At 40.8% G+C, this 13,363-nt stretch overlaps 1 long non-coding RNA gene and 1 other non-coding gene across 3 annotated transcripts; one reads left to right on the forward strand and one right to left on the reverse strand.

Annotated features, from left to right (window-relative positions):
• Positions 1–896: 896 nt before the first annotated feature.
• Positions 897–8,096, reverse strand: LOC134484051 (uncharacterized). 2 transcript variants are annotated; one of them, XR_010061378.1, is made up of 2 exons: positions 5,175–8,096; positions 897–2,406 (listed from the first exon to the last, which is right to left on the reverse strand). It is a non-coding gene; the product is annotated as an uncharacterized LOC134484051 (long non-coding RNA). The 2 variants fall into 2 exon arrangements; XR_010061377.1 differs by having other exon boundaries at positions 2,713–8,096.
• A 3,621-nt stretch (positions 8,097–11,717) lies between these two features.
• On the forward strand, positions 11,718–11,905 carry LOC120099533 (U2 spliceosomal RNA). The gene has a single exon (XR_005498691.1). It is a non-coding gene; the product is annotated as a U2 spliceosomal RNA (small nuclear RNA).
• The last annotated feature ends 1,458 nt before the right edge of the window (positions 11,906–13,363 follow it).

The following is a 13,363-nucleotide window of genomic DNA, read 5'->3' on the forward strand; positions in this document are numbered from 1 at the left end:
TAAGTGTTTTAGAAGAGGAGGCCTTATACGACCTTCAACTTCCACTAATGAAAACAGGTTCTGTTTGGGGGAAAGATTTAGGAACTCTGAGAACTACTTTGACCCTGAGGTTATTCCCAGAGGATGTGTTGGAAAAGCAAATAAGAGTCAATTACTATTTTGACTTCAATTGGCTGGGGAAAAATTGAAACCATTGCTTCCTTTCATCTCTTGAATGCTGTTGACTAAAGGAGAGGCTGATTAGAGCTCTTAGCCTGGAATGCTGAGCAGCTCTGGGCAAGAATCCTGCATTCCAAGCTGACCCTGCCCCACTAGGAACAACAGGGTGAAAACAGGCATTGATCATGCAGTCCCAACTCTTTACTACCCCTTTGCAAACAGAGTGTGTTTACTAAGATTGCTATAAAAGGCATTTATCTAATTAGAGAGTGTTTCCCCCTTTTACTAGTGAGCAATTAGACCATACTTTAGTACATTAAGGAGTTTTTGTAAATCCAACTGCAAGCATATAAATTCTGTAATTGTGTAATTGTACATTGGGCACAAAACCATGTTTTCTCTTCTATTTTGGCTTGACCATTTTTAAAAGCAATTTGGGGTTTTCTAAGCTAATGCTAATGTAGTGAGGGTTTTTAAAGCGTAGGGTAATACATATAATTTAGCCATTCTTTGCTCTTAAATCAGAACCAGAAAATGATACAAATTCTATATAAACATCAACTACTTATTCTGTCTTTCTATGTCTCAAAGCCAGGTGATAATTCTTTGTTTTGTGATTTTTTTTTTAGGTATGGTGGTAACATTATATTATTCTTCAGCATAGAATGAAAGATCCCACGCAGAGAGACCCTTACTCAAGTCTTGGGAAATTGCGGACCCCAGACACAGAGAGACCATTTTGGATGTAATAAGCAAAGGCGAGGTTTATTACGGAGACCTATTACAGAGATCTCCGGGCCGACACATATCCCGCGCAGGAGACAGAGGTGTCGACCCCGAGAGGCTGGGAAAAAGAGTATTTAAAGGCAGAGGTTGTGAGCACCAGGGGATGGGGGATGTCAAAGGGGAATGTACCACAAGTTACAAGATTGTTTTATGGCTCCAGGAGATAAGGGGACGCCAGAAGGTTTTATGGCCCCCTGGTTCCTGGAACAGAGCTACTAAATCAGGAGAAGGGTAGGGTCTTTAGGTCCTCATTATTTTTAAAAGTTTGTCAAAATTGATGGAGCATTTGTATTTGAAACACCTCTGGTTAGGCTTGGGCTGTCCGGTTTCTTGGAATGCTCTCTGTAGGACACAATGGCTGAAAAGCACAAGTAGGGGCTTATCAGGGTCTGGAGGACATCTGGTTAAAGTATGACTCTGAGTAAGCTGGGGGGACGTCTTTGGATGGTTTATGGGTCAGTCCTCGATAGCCTGAGCTGGATCCTGTATTCCTTTTCTTTATCTTTATGGCCTGCTATTCCTGGCGGCAGGGCTTAGCCCTGAGTTTGTGGCTTTTGGGGCTAACTCTTTTAATTTTATATTTTTAAACCTAGAATTCGTATAATTTTCTTTTCATTCCCGTCTTCTCCTACTAAATAATTCTAATCTTAGAATTTTGATATCAAGTCTCGTATTTGGTCTCACCAGTTGTCTTAACTGACTGGTACTGTTGTCTCAGGACATCAACCGCACAGCACCCACTCGATTTTTAACAAAAGCAATTAACCTGTTTGTCACGCAGGAGCCAAAAACTAAAACCAAGAAAATTATTAATAATGGCCCACCTGTAGCAGAGAGTAGGGTAGTCATCCAGGGAGATCTACTAAACTAGCTCTCGAACTATCTCTGATGTGTTTTTCTGTCTGTCTTTTGTCTATCAGGTCTAATCTTTTTTTTATTTTGAAGGACTACCTCTGAGAGGGAGGTTAGGTATTTTTGGAGGTCAGCTAAAAAGTCTTTAGCATCAGGATTCTAATCTGGACACTATCTGAACCTATACACCAAGGTCATGACTGTCTTTTAGAACTTCTAAACTTATATAGGTTGTGATCCCTGAGGCACAATCCCAAGAAGTGTTAGGAGTACTAACATATGTAATGTTACATCATTTGTAATAGAAATCAAGCCTATCCCCACACCTATCTCGATGGAACCCAGGACAAACATGACTGAATTTCCCTCTAGGTCCCAGCTCTCAGCCCTAACAGCTAGTAAGTACATGGCTGGTGAGGGCTGAGAATTGACGGCTGTCAGGGTGGTCAGCAGCACCAGGTACGGTCCTTTCCAGCGAGGCTCGAGTGTCTGGGCTCAGTGTAGCTGCTTCCGACCTGGAACTGATGGGATGTCTCAGGGGTCTCCGGGGCATAGGCTGCTGTCAGCTGTGAGCAGATTTCTTTCTGTATCACCTGTAGGTCTTTTAGCCTGGCACACAAATCATTATTACTATGACATGTTGGTTCAGTAACATCATCTAATACAGTCAGGGGAGCTGAGGCCCCATATAAGATCTCAAAGGGGATAAGGCTGAATCTGGAAGGGGTATTTCTTGCTCTGAAGAGAGCAAGAGGGAAGGAGTGTCACCCAGTCTGTGCCAGTCTCCATGGTCAATTTGGTCAGGGTCTCTTTTAGAGTTCTATTTATTTACTCTACCTGTCTTGAGCTTTGAGGTCTGTAAATACAATGTAATTTCCAATCGACCTCTAAATATTTGGCCACACCCTGGCTTACCTTGGCAACGAAAGTAGGACCGTTGTCTGACCAGATTACCTTGGGCATTCCAGACCTGGGGAAGATTTCTTTCAGTATCTTCTTGATGATTGTAGAGGCCGTCTCTCGTTTGGTGAGGAAAGCTTCTGTCTATTTCTGAAAAAGTATCTACAAGCACTAGGAGATTATATTTTTCTGGTTTTATCTCAGTGAAGTTCATTTCGACTTTTCGTTAAACTCTCTAGGTCTCTTTGTCCTGTTTGTTTGTTAAGCATTTATTTACTGACGTATCTTATATTTTTTACTGTCTCTCTTGGCTAAAATCTTAAAGTCTATTACATATACCTTAACTACTTGGACAAACTTTTTATCTCCTAAATGAGTCCATTTCTGTATTTGGCAAAGTGAGTCTTTTCTTTGTTTTCTGGGGAGTATAGCCTTCCCCTCAAGTGTGTCATTGTCTTTTTATCTTTTAAACAACTTGGGCCTTTTCTAAGTGAGGCCATCCCTTAGTCTAATCCTAGTTCTCAGTGGCTGTCTCTTGCAGGCCTGTAACCAGGATAGGCTCCTGTATAGCCATTTCCCGAGCCACTTTATCTGTTTTGTCACTGCCCCATGTCACTGAATCTCTTCCCTCCTGTTTTCCTGGGCAATGAATAGTACTCACAGTTGTTGGCTTCATCAGGGCATCCAAGAGATGGCAAAGGCATCTGTGGCGCTGATGTGCTGGGGGGGTAGAGGTTCAGCCATTCTAGATGACATTGTGTTGTCCACCATGGCAGCACCCACTTGTCTCTGACCTTCATTCATGAAGAGAACTGTTCCTGTCTGTGGACAAGGTCCTCGGCTTTCAGCAGGGATCAATCAGCCAGTCGCAGAGGTCTTTCCTCCACCCATGTGCTTCTGTCAGTGTTTGACACTCGTGCTGTGGTGGCTCCAGGTCCGGATTGGGCAGCAAGGTGACCAGATTGTCCCCAACCGGTGGAGAATCTAGTCCATGGCAGCTGACCAGTGGTCCCATCTTTGGACACTCTATCAGCCACTCTATCACAGTTTAAGTCCTGGATTGGGTGATAATTGTTAGTGCCCGGCTGGCAGGAACGGTGTGTTTCAGGCAGAAAAGCACTAAGCCATTCAACTCCCAGCATCAGTTACTGGTGTACTGAGACAGGTCTTAAGCTCCACATACACAGTCTATAGATATGTATACACATGGCCTCATCCAGCCATTTCAGCCCACGCAAGCCAATTTGGAGAGCAATTTTCTCATGAGCAAGGGATGGGGGCAGTCAGGGATGACTATGAACTAGTGGGTTACCCGGCCCACGCCAAGGTCCACTGTTCTTCGGGCAGTCCATAAGTATTGTTCGTTGTCAGTAGCTCTTTGTACTCAAGGTCTTTGGATATTGGCCCACTGGGGGGCATAGGAGCACAGAGCATTGGGTCCCTGTATCCACAAAACAACTGGGCAGGCTTCCCTTCTATCTCTGTGTATAGCCAGCACCAAGAGGCTCTCCAGTGTCCCCTCTTGTTCTTTTTGGGGCAGTCCCTGACCCAATGTCCTTTTTCTTCGTATTAGGCACACTGATCTTTAGCCAGGAATTCTCTTCTGTTGTCAGGTACTATCTTCCTAGGTTCCCTAACTACTGTGGCCAGTATATGTTCTTCTCTTGTCTTTTATCTCTCTTTAGCTCTCTAACTTCTTTTTTTTTGTCTCTTTTCTTCCCTAGCTTTCTGTTCTTTTTACCTCTTTCTTTTTTAACCTTACTTTCTCTGTAACTTACACTAACTCTCAGCAACTTAACTTAACCCTTCAAATTTTTGTAACTTTTTCTTCATATCCTTTCTTTATCTTAGCCAGATTGGTGGGGCATTTTTTAGCCCCTCAGAGACCCACCCTTGGAGCCTGGCGGCAGACCTGGCACTCCCTACCTTTAGGCGTCTGAAAAGAGCAGGCAGAAGTGAGGGCCTTCCATCCATCTCTGGAACACTTTTTCTGGCCTCTAGTAGGATTTTGTCTTTCCTCGGTGGTAAAGAAGACCTGTAACAGTTACTAACAAGCATCTCAAATGGGATGGTGAGAAAACAAGAGAATCTTGAGAATAGAGGTCCACTGAAGAGGGCAAATAGCATTTAGTCACACAGCTAAGCCAGGAGGCTTTCTTGGGACAAAAAGACCTTGTGTCTGTGAAACAGAAAAGTGAGCAGAGGGGCAGCCTATCTGTTACCGGCTGTCTCTCTTGACTTAGATTTTCTCTTAAGGAGTACCTTCTTTTAGTGCCAGCTCAGTGGCTCTGTCTCTCAATAAACCCAGCCTCTGAAGGACACTAGGCTTCTAGTAAGAACTAATAACAAAAGGATGGAGAGACGGTAGAACCTGGGTGTTAGATACTAAGCAGCTGACAAAAGAATTGTAACCAGTTCACCTGGGGCTTCTTGTCTCTTATATCTAATAAAGAGATTGTTAATACTATAGTACCAACCTTTAATAAAAAAAACTATAGCTCTCTCCATGTCTCTGAATATCAGGACTGTAGTAGTAGTCCTTTACCAAACTGTCTCAGTGGGCTAAGGGCCCATGGAAACGAAAACATTAATCCTGACCTCGGCCACAGCCAAAGCCTGAATTCTAAATTTAAACTGGCAAAACAAAACAAAGTTCTTTACAGTTTGTTGTAGATTCTTTGAAACTATTTTAGGGGCTTCTCTGTCCCCCAACCTGGGACATTTCGACCACAGGGGCAGGAACTAGCTGCTGTGGGGATAAGATCAAAGGCATTCTCTATGCTAATGATGACCAGTGAGAAAAGTAATTTAATGCTGGAGACTGGCTCCTCTCTTGGAATAGGGCCAGCAGATAAGGCAGGCTCCTTAAAGAACTTCTCTTAATGAGCACCCTCTTTCTGTGAGCAAGAGTTGAAGGTCTGGTCACTAAAAGCAGAAATTCCTTTCTTGTTCTTGTTTTTCTTAGAGTCCTCTCCCACCTCACTCTCAGCCTTTTTAGATTATTCTTTATGTAGCATTTTTAACACAGCCTGTCCCTTTTTTATAGCCTGTTGACAGCATTTCTGATCTTTTAGGCAGCTACGCACTAAGTGCCATACCGGCTGAAACTCCACCTTTAAGATTCTTTGTTCTCAAGCAAAATTTAAATCCTTTTCTAGCTTATCTCAGCTGTCCACCGTGAGATTCCCAGAGATGGCGAACCAAGGTGTAGTAATTCACTAAGAAATCTCTCTATAGTGTTTCTTTTTACCTTAAGCCTTTTACTTTTAAACAGCTCCTGAAGAGCCAGAAAAATTGGGTGAGACTTGAGAAGTCCCCATGCTCGCTGCAGCAGCTCCGCAGCTAATTTCGCTCCCCCCTACTGTGTGTTGCGAGCACAAGCACAGATAAAACACTATGTTTTAAAAAATTAACGTTGGCTATCAACCAACACACCGCCACTAGAGCGGGGTCCATAAAATTAAGTTTCTTACTCACTATACTTGTTTCATACCGGAGGCCTAATCTGGGGAACTTTTTTATTTACGAGCGGTTTTGTCCTAAAGGTTTTTGTTAATGTCTGTTTACACAACTGTTAACAGCAGCTAGGCTGATCAAGGGGAGTAAAGGGAGGGGCATCTCTCCTTGGGGAGGAGGCTCAAGAGAGAAAGACAAAACTCCCTGGCAGAAAACAATTTTTCTCAAGCAAATTATTTTTAACTCTTAACTTAAGCACCAAGAGGACCAAGTAAAACTCTATGACGAACAAAGCAAACAGTTTCATGATTTCAAACACAGTCGTCAGTCCAAGATTTTAAACACAGTCATCAGTCCAAATTCAAACACAGTCGTCAGTCCAAAATTCAAAAACGAAACAAAAGCCAAAAAGACACTCGACAATACCACAGAAAACAAGCCAGACAAACAATATCAAGACAAAGCATCTTATAACCAACTTTCACAGATGCCTGGTACCTTCAGTACGTGGCCCAAACTGCAGCTTAACCTTAGCTGCTTTTGGGATGAGATGGACCATCTGATTCCACCTCCCAACAGGATTCCAGAGTGTCCTCTTGTCCTAACGACTAAGCACACTTGTCCGTGCCTATATTTAAATAGGCAGCCGAACTCGACCTCTGACGGAGTGGGATTCCTCGTCCACTCCCGCCTAGGTAAAAGGAGCATTCCATCTCCTTTGTTCCAGAAAACCAGAGTCAGGTCCTCCTGACTGTCCATAGCCGGGCTCTCCCGACTGTTCTCCGCCCGTGGAACGTCTTCCAGGGGCTGCAGCCTTGCGGGCCCGGGGCGTCCCCCCTTCCGCAGCCAGGGGGTCCTCACGGACCACAAAGGCAGCTGCACTGAGTGGGGATACACATCCACTCTCCTACAGGGCAGGAATACACATCCACCCTCTTACCACAGGGCAGGAATACACATCCACCCTCTTAGCACAAGGCAGGAACACCCATCTGCCCTCTTAACACAGGGCAGGAATACCCATCTGCCCTCTTAACACTGACCAGTACTAAGACACACATATATACACACACGGCGGAACCAAAACAGAGACAGACACAGACTGACAATTGCGGCGCCGCTCACACAGAAACACTCAGACAAACATCCAACTCACCTCCAAGGGGTCTTCGGAGTCTGGGGTAGTCGCGCAGATCCCGGACGAGCCCCCATAAATATGAAAGATCCCACGCAGAGAGACCCTTACTCAAGTCTTGGGAAATTGCGGACCCCAGACACAGAGAGACCATTTTGGATGTAATAAGCAAAGGCGAGGTTTATTACGGAGACCTATTACAGAGATCTCCGGGCCGACACATATCCCGCGCAGGAGACAGAGGTGTCGACCCCGAGAGGCTGGGAAAAAGAGTATTTAAAGGCAGAGGTTGTGAGCACCAGGGGATGGGGGATGTCAAAGGGGAATGTACCACAAGTTACAAGATTGTTTTATGGCTCCAGGAGATAAGGGGACGCCAGAAGGTTTTATGGCCCCCTGGTTCCTGGAACAGAGCTACTAAATCAGGAGAAGGGTAGGGTCTTTAGGTCCTCATTATTTTTAAAAGTTTGTCAAAATTGATGGAGCATTTGTATTTGAAACACCTCTGGTTAGGCTTGGGCTGTCCGGTTTCTTGGAATGCTCTCTGTAGGACACAATGGCTGAAAAGCACAAGTAGGGGCTTATCAGGGTCTGGAGGACATCTGGTTAAAGTATGACTCTGAGTAAGCTGGGGGGACGTCTTTGGATGGTTTATGGGTCAGTCCTCGATAGCCTGAGCTGGATCCTGTATTCCTTTTCTTTATCTTTATGGCCTGCTATTCCTGGCGGCAGGGCTTAGCCCTGAGTTTGTGGCTTTTGGGGCTAACTCTTTTAATTTTATATTTTTAAACCTAGAATTCGTATAATTTTCTTTTCAAGAAAGCATAAGACAATTGTGGTCAAATAATTTTATACACCTTCATTTAAGCTGCCTGAAACTCATGTACATAAGTTGAATTTATTTTAATTAAATTATATTTGTACTACAGAAATGATGAAGAAAAGTAAAGATCATGGAAAAATCCTATTTTCAAAAGAGAAAAATAGGATAAAAGAAAATGAAAAAATTCCAATAAGAATCAGAGCAAACTAATGAAGAACTAGAAATTTAAAAGGTAAAAACCCTCAGTTTTGAATATCAGAGGTTTTAGGTTAAATATGATAATAGATCAAAACATAATATTGCCAATATTTGTTCTTTTTTTACTTAGTTAAAGGTAAAATTGTAGGCATGTGAAAGGGGGAAGAAGGAAATGTAATAAGAAAGAGTAATTGGAGGAGTAAATACTATAAAAGTATATTAGTGGCATGTCGTAATGAAACTTCTTTACTTCATACAAGTAACATATACTAATGAGAAGTAATGCCCAGTTTAAAAAGGAAATAAGAGCACAATGAAATCCTTCTAAAATAAATCATACATGAAAGGTGTTAGGAAACTATCCATTATATTGTTGACATGCTTCATTAGTAATTTTACTACTCCGATAAATGGGTGTGTTAAATTAGAATTCAAATTTTAAAAAAGTATAGAAATACATAATACTCTGAAAATTTCATAAACTCTAAAAAATATTTGAGTGCACTGAAGTAAACAATAGTGAACCATTTCCCTTGCTGATGAGATTGTAGTAATAGCACCAAGAACTATTACTATTAACTGAATGCATATTATGAGTCACACATTTAATACATTTCACACATTATGTCAATTTATTTGTATACCATGGACACAGGCAGTGGTATGCTTTATAAATAACCATGGTTTCCGAACTGGGAAAGATGTGCAATAGCATGCTATTGTGTCATAGTTTCATTGTACCAGCTACCATAGATATAAATCATCCCTAAGCCCAGAGTATAGTAACATAATTCAAAAGTGATCAGTATTGGATGCTTATTATTTTCATTTTCATGATTTATTTCATATGAAATTTATATAATTATATTTGTCATGATGGTTGGGTTTAAAAACCAGCTCACAAAATTGCTGAACATTTATATTTTTAGTGAGGCTATCATAGATGAGGTCGCTTTTGCTATTCATTTTCACAAAAATAGAAAATAACAATACACAAGCATTAAGTAACTTGTAAAAGTTTTACACTAGTAAATTTAAACCCTGATTGACAAGACTAGAAACCTTAGTTCTTAATTCTTAAGGTAGCTTTCATATAATCTAAGAAGTGCATTCTTAATTATATATAAATTGAGTCTAAGCAAGGCTAAAAGGAAAAAGTAATTTGTGAATTTAAAGTTCTGTCTCCTTAGAGAGGGCCTGTTGGGAGAAAAGACTCACATTATTGGTGACAGGTTTCTGTGTCATGACATTGTCTAAGATTAGTCAGAAAGGGCTACTAATTCGAAGAATGTCAGAATGGTGAGTGTACCCATTTACTAGACATGAGCAAGGAGCACTGATGGGTGAAAGCCACATGGGAGGGACTCATCAATCTGTAAGATGCAAGGAATTCCCCCTTTTGTCTGCAATGGGGTTCCTGTAGATTGTAAAGTATCACCAAATATTCTCCCAACTATTTTCCAGAAAAATGAAGAAAAACTTGATAGGATCCCTAGGTAATTTCCATTACATTATGTATTTTGGCCACAACATGTATGAACATGAGAGAAGAACCTTCAAGAGTCTTTTCTTGCCTTCTACCTTGTTGAAACAGGGTCTCTCCTGTACGCCAAGCTACTGGACCCATGTTTCTGAGCAACATTTCTGTCTCCAGTTCCCATTTTCTAATCAGAAAGCTGTGATTACAGATTCATACCACTGCCTCAGAGTTTTTATGTAGGTTCTGGTAATTGAACTTGCGTCTTCAGGTTTTTATGACTAGGGCATTGAGCCATCTTCCAGACCTAACAGCTATGTAATTTTTTTAATAGCAAAACAGCAAGTGTATTTGTTCCCTAGAGCTAAGTTTAAAGCATTTTTTTTCTGAAAATGGCTTTCTTTGGAAATAACTTCTCTGATTATCAATTCTTGTTTTAGAATTGACTTCAAAAAATCATTGTGGGACATGTAAACAAAATAAGATAGTATTTTTCAGTATTTACATCAAGCTATAAGTTAAACTTATAAACTATTTTAGAATTTAAAAACAGAAATGTCCTTTTTGCATAATAGACACTGAGAACTATGAGCAATCTAGGAAAATTGTCCTTAGAGATTTTCCTCAAGTTGAGGTCATATATATAAACATACAGCCATACACACACACACACACACACACACACACACACACACACACACACACACACACGCTATTTTACTATTATGCTTTATGGTTATATCTTTAGCTTGTTATTATATACAAGGGGATCTTCCAGTTTATTAAATCTATCAAATTCATGTGTTGCTAACTTTGGAATACCCTCATTAGAAATACTGCTTTCTCATATATTTTTTCATTTTTTATAGTTTCATGTCATATGCATGCACATATGTTCTGTGGTGCTGCTCACAGCTCTATATGTTTATAGATACCAGAGATTGATGACAGGTGTCTTCCTCAATTTCTTCCCACCTTGCTTTTGGAGACAGTCTCTTCACTGACCTTATACCTTACAGCAGCAGCTAGGCTGATAGGCCAGCAGATTCTAGGGCCTCCTCCTATTTTTGCTTCTTCATGCAGGTGGTATGCTAAGTTCTTTCTGTGGGTGCTGGACTCTAAGCTCAGATCTTTCCACTTGCAAGGCAAGCACTTTACCTACTGAGTCAACTCCCCAGTCTTCCCAATTTTAATTTTGCAAACACATACTTCATAATCTTCATAGTCTTGTAGTGGCCATTTCAAATCACATCCTTTCAGAGTTGGTGACAGCTCTTGGGTTCACTTAGTATAAAACTACAGAGAAATCCATGGTCTGGAAATGGTAATATCCTTCAGATAAACTCCCTACTAATTGTGAATATGTCATTTATGTGATATGTGCAACATCATCTATCTGTAACATAAACAAAGTTCTTGTTGGCAATTTAAGCTTTCTGGAAGTAACTTTTCAACCTGCACTCCCAAAATGACATTAGTGAACTACACACAGCATCCAGACTTTCCTCTCCACTGGGGGGCTAATATTGTTCGACTTGTCTCAATTATAAAGATCCTTTCTTCAATCTCAATAACATATGGATAATTTCAAAGCTTTCTCTAGTAAGTGTTTATTTAGTTCTTAAATTATGAGACCACATCCTTACAGAGTCCATATGTCTTATGGTTCTACCTACATCCCTCTTCTGTTTAGGGAGTCAATATACAGTAAAGGCATGAAGAAGAGAAGGCCAGAATTTTTTGCATTTTGACAACAATATCCCAAACTTTCTGAACCTTACTTAACTTTCAACTTGTAAACCCTATTTTTATCACCAGCTCCCAAGTCTTTCCATTCTCAAGAGACATACCCTTGATGAAGCTAAGCCTGTTTCTGTCCCTAGTGCTCTACTGTAACTGATGTGAAAGATTCAAAACGAAAAGGTATATGAATCGCTTCTCGGCCTTTTGGCTAAGATCAAGTGTAGTATCAAGTGAAAAGGTATATGAAGGCAGGAGGCTCCTTCAGACTGGATGAGTCTCAGCATATCTTCCTTAATCAGCTGAGAACAATAATCATGACTTTACAGGGTTTTATTCTCCAGGAGCCCTTTCCATTTTTTGCCTCCTTTGACCTGATGGACGAAGACTGGGCCTGGCCATCTAAATCCCCTCCCAACTCACTTCACAGTGCTTTACTCAACCTTCCCCCACCCTACAATGGAAACACTAGTAGAGTTTACAAAATAGGATTAATGAGTTAGAATGAGTCTTACCAGATGCATTTGTGTTTCAGAAATCACCTCTGTCTCCCTTCTCCTGAACACTTTCCCAATCCCCACTGTTTGCTGTGCATTGAAACCGAAAAGCTTGAACTAGCTGATGCATAACTTCCTTCCCAGTACTCAAGTTGTTTGGCTTGCTGATTCTAGGAGAAGATAATGCTTTTAGCTCAAAGGAAAGGGGACCTAGGCACTTAGCAGGGTCAGAAGGTATCTCCTGGTAGTAAAAGTACCTTTACTTTCAACCACGCTTTCCCTCAAATTGCAGTCCTGTTGATTGTCTTTCCCTCCATGTTTATGTAGCTTCCAGAGTTAACTAAGGAAAAGGTTAGTTTTATGTTGTTAAAACTCAGATCTTGGGGTCAGGGATATAGTTGGATAAGAGTGCTTGTTTAGTATATATGAGGTCTTGGGCTTGATCTCTGGCATAAACAAACAAGAATCTGGACAGGACATGAGGAATTCAGAAAGGTCACAGGGTTTTTTTTTGTTTTTGTTTTTGTTTTTGTTTTTGTTTTTGTTTTTGTTTTTGTTTTTGTTTTGTTTTGTTTTTTTTGTGGCCATTATTGCACACAAAGGAAGCCATAGATTTCAACAGTATGATTCTTTACCAACTTGTAGCATGCAGAAATTTCATACCAACATTTGAAACTCCAAGTATTTTCCTCAATAATAACAATAGCTGTCAGTTACTGCACAACTATTCCATGCCGGGCATATCTACATGACTCATTATAGGCATTATCTCATTTTCTTCAACTCTAACATCATCTTAAGTCCACAAATGCTAAAAGGGCTCAGGGAGTCCTAATAATTTGCACTGACTCATGCAGCCAATATTTTGGAGCCAGGATTAGCACAAGGCTTCATCAATTGCTTCAGTCCATCTGTTTTACACTGTCATTAATTTTCAAATTCTGTTCCAACGGAATCCCAAATGTCTCCTGGAGATGATCATTATCTAGAGGGGGAAGGCAAGAAGGAACAAGTGTAGAGAGTGGGCTGTACTCCTGTCTGTGCTGTTTGTCTTACTCACCTGCCAGTTTTAAGCCTTGATAACAATTTTTTGTCTATTTTATGTTTTGAGATTCTATAATGCCTTCCAACACCACTACAGCCATTGAACTTTTGTACATTTTTATCTGACATTTGCATATGTTAATTGAACATACAACTGAAGATTGAATAATAAAAAGCAAATTGTTGTATCTCATTATGTTGTTTTAGCTATAGATTCAGAAATGTTCTGGTAGACGTTGATTATTCAGAGGCATGCAAAACCTAATCATCAGAAAAAGGGAAATAAAAGCTATCTG

The sequence above is a fragment of the Rattus norvegicus genome, chromosome X, assembly GCF_036323735.1.
Source record: "Rattus norvegicus strain BN/NHsdMcwi chromosome X, GRCr8, whole genome shotgun sequence".
Lineage (NCBI taxonomy): Eukaryota > Metazoa > Chordata > Mammalia > Rodentia > Muridae > Rattus > Rattus norvegicus.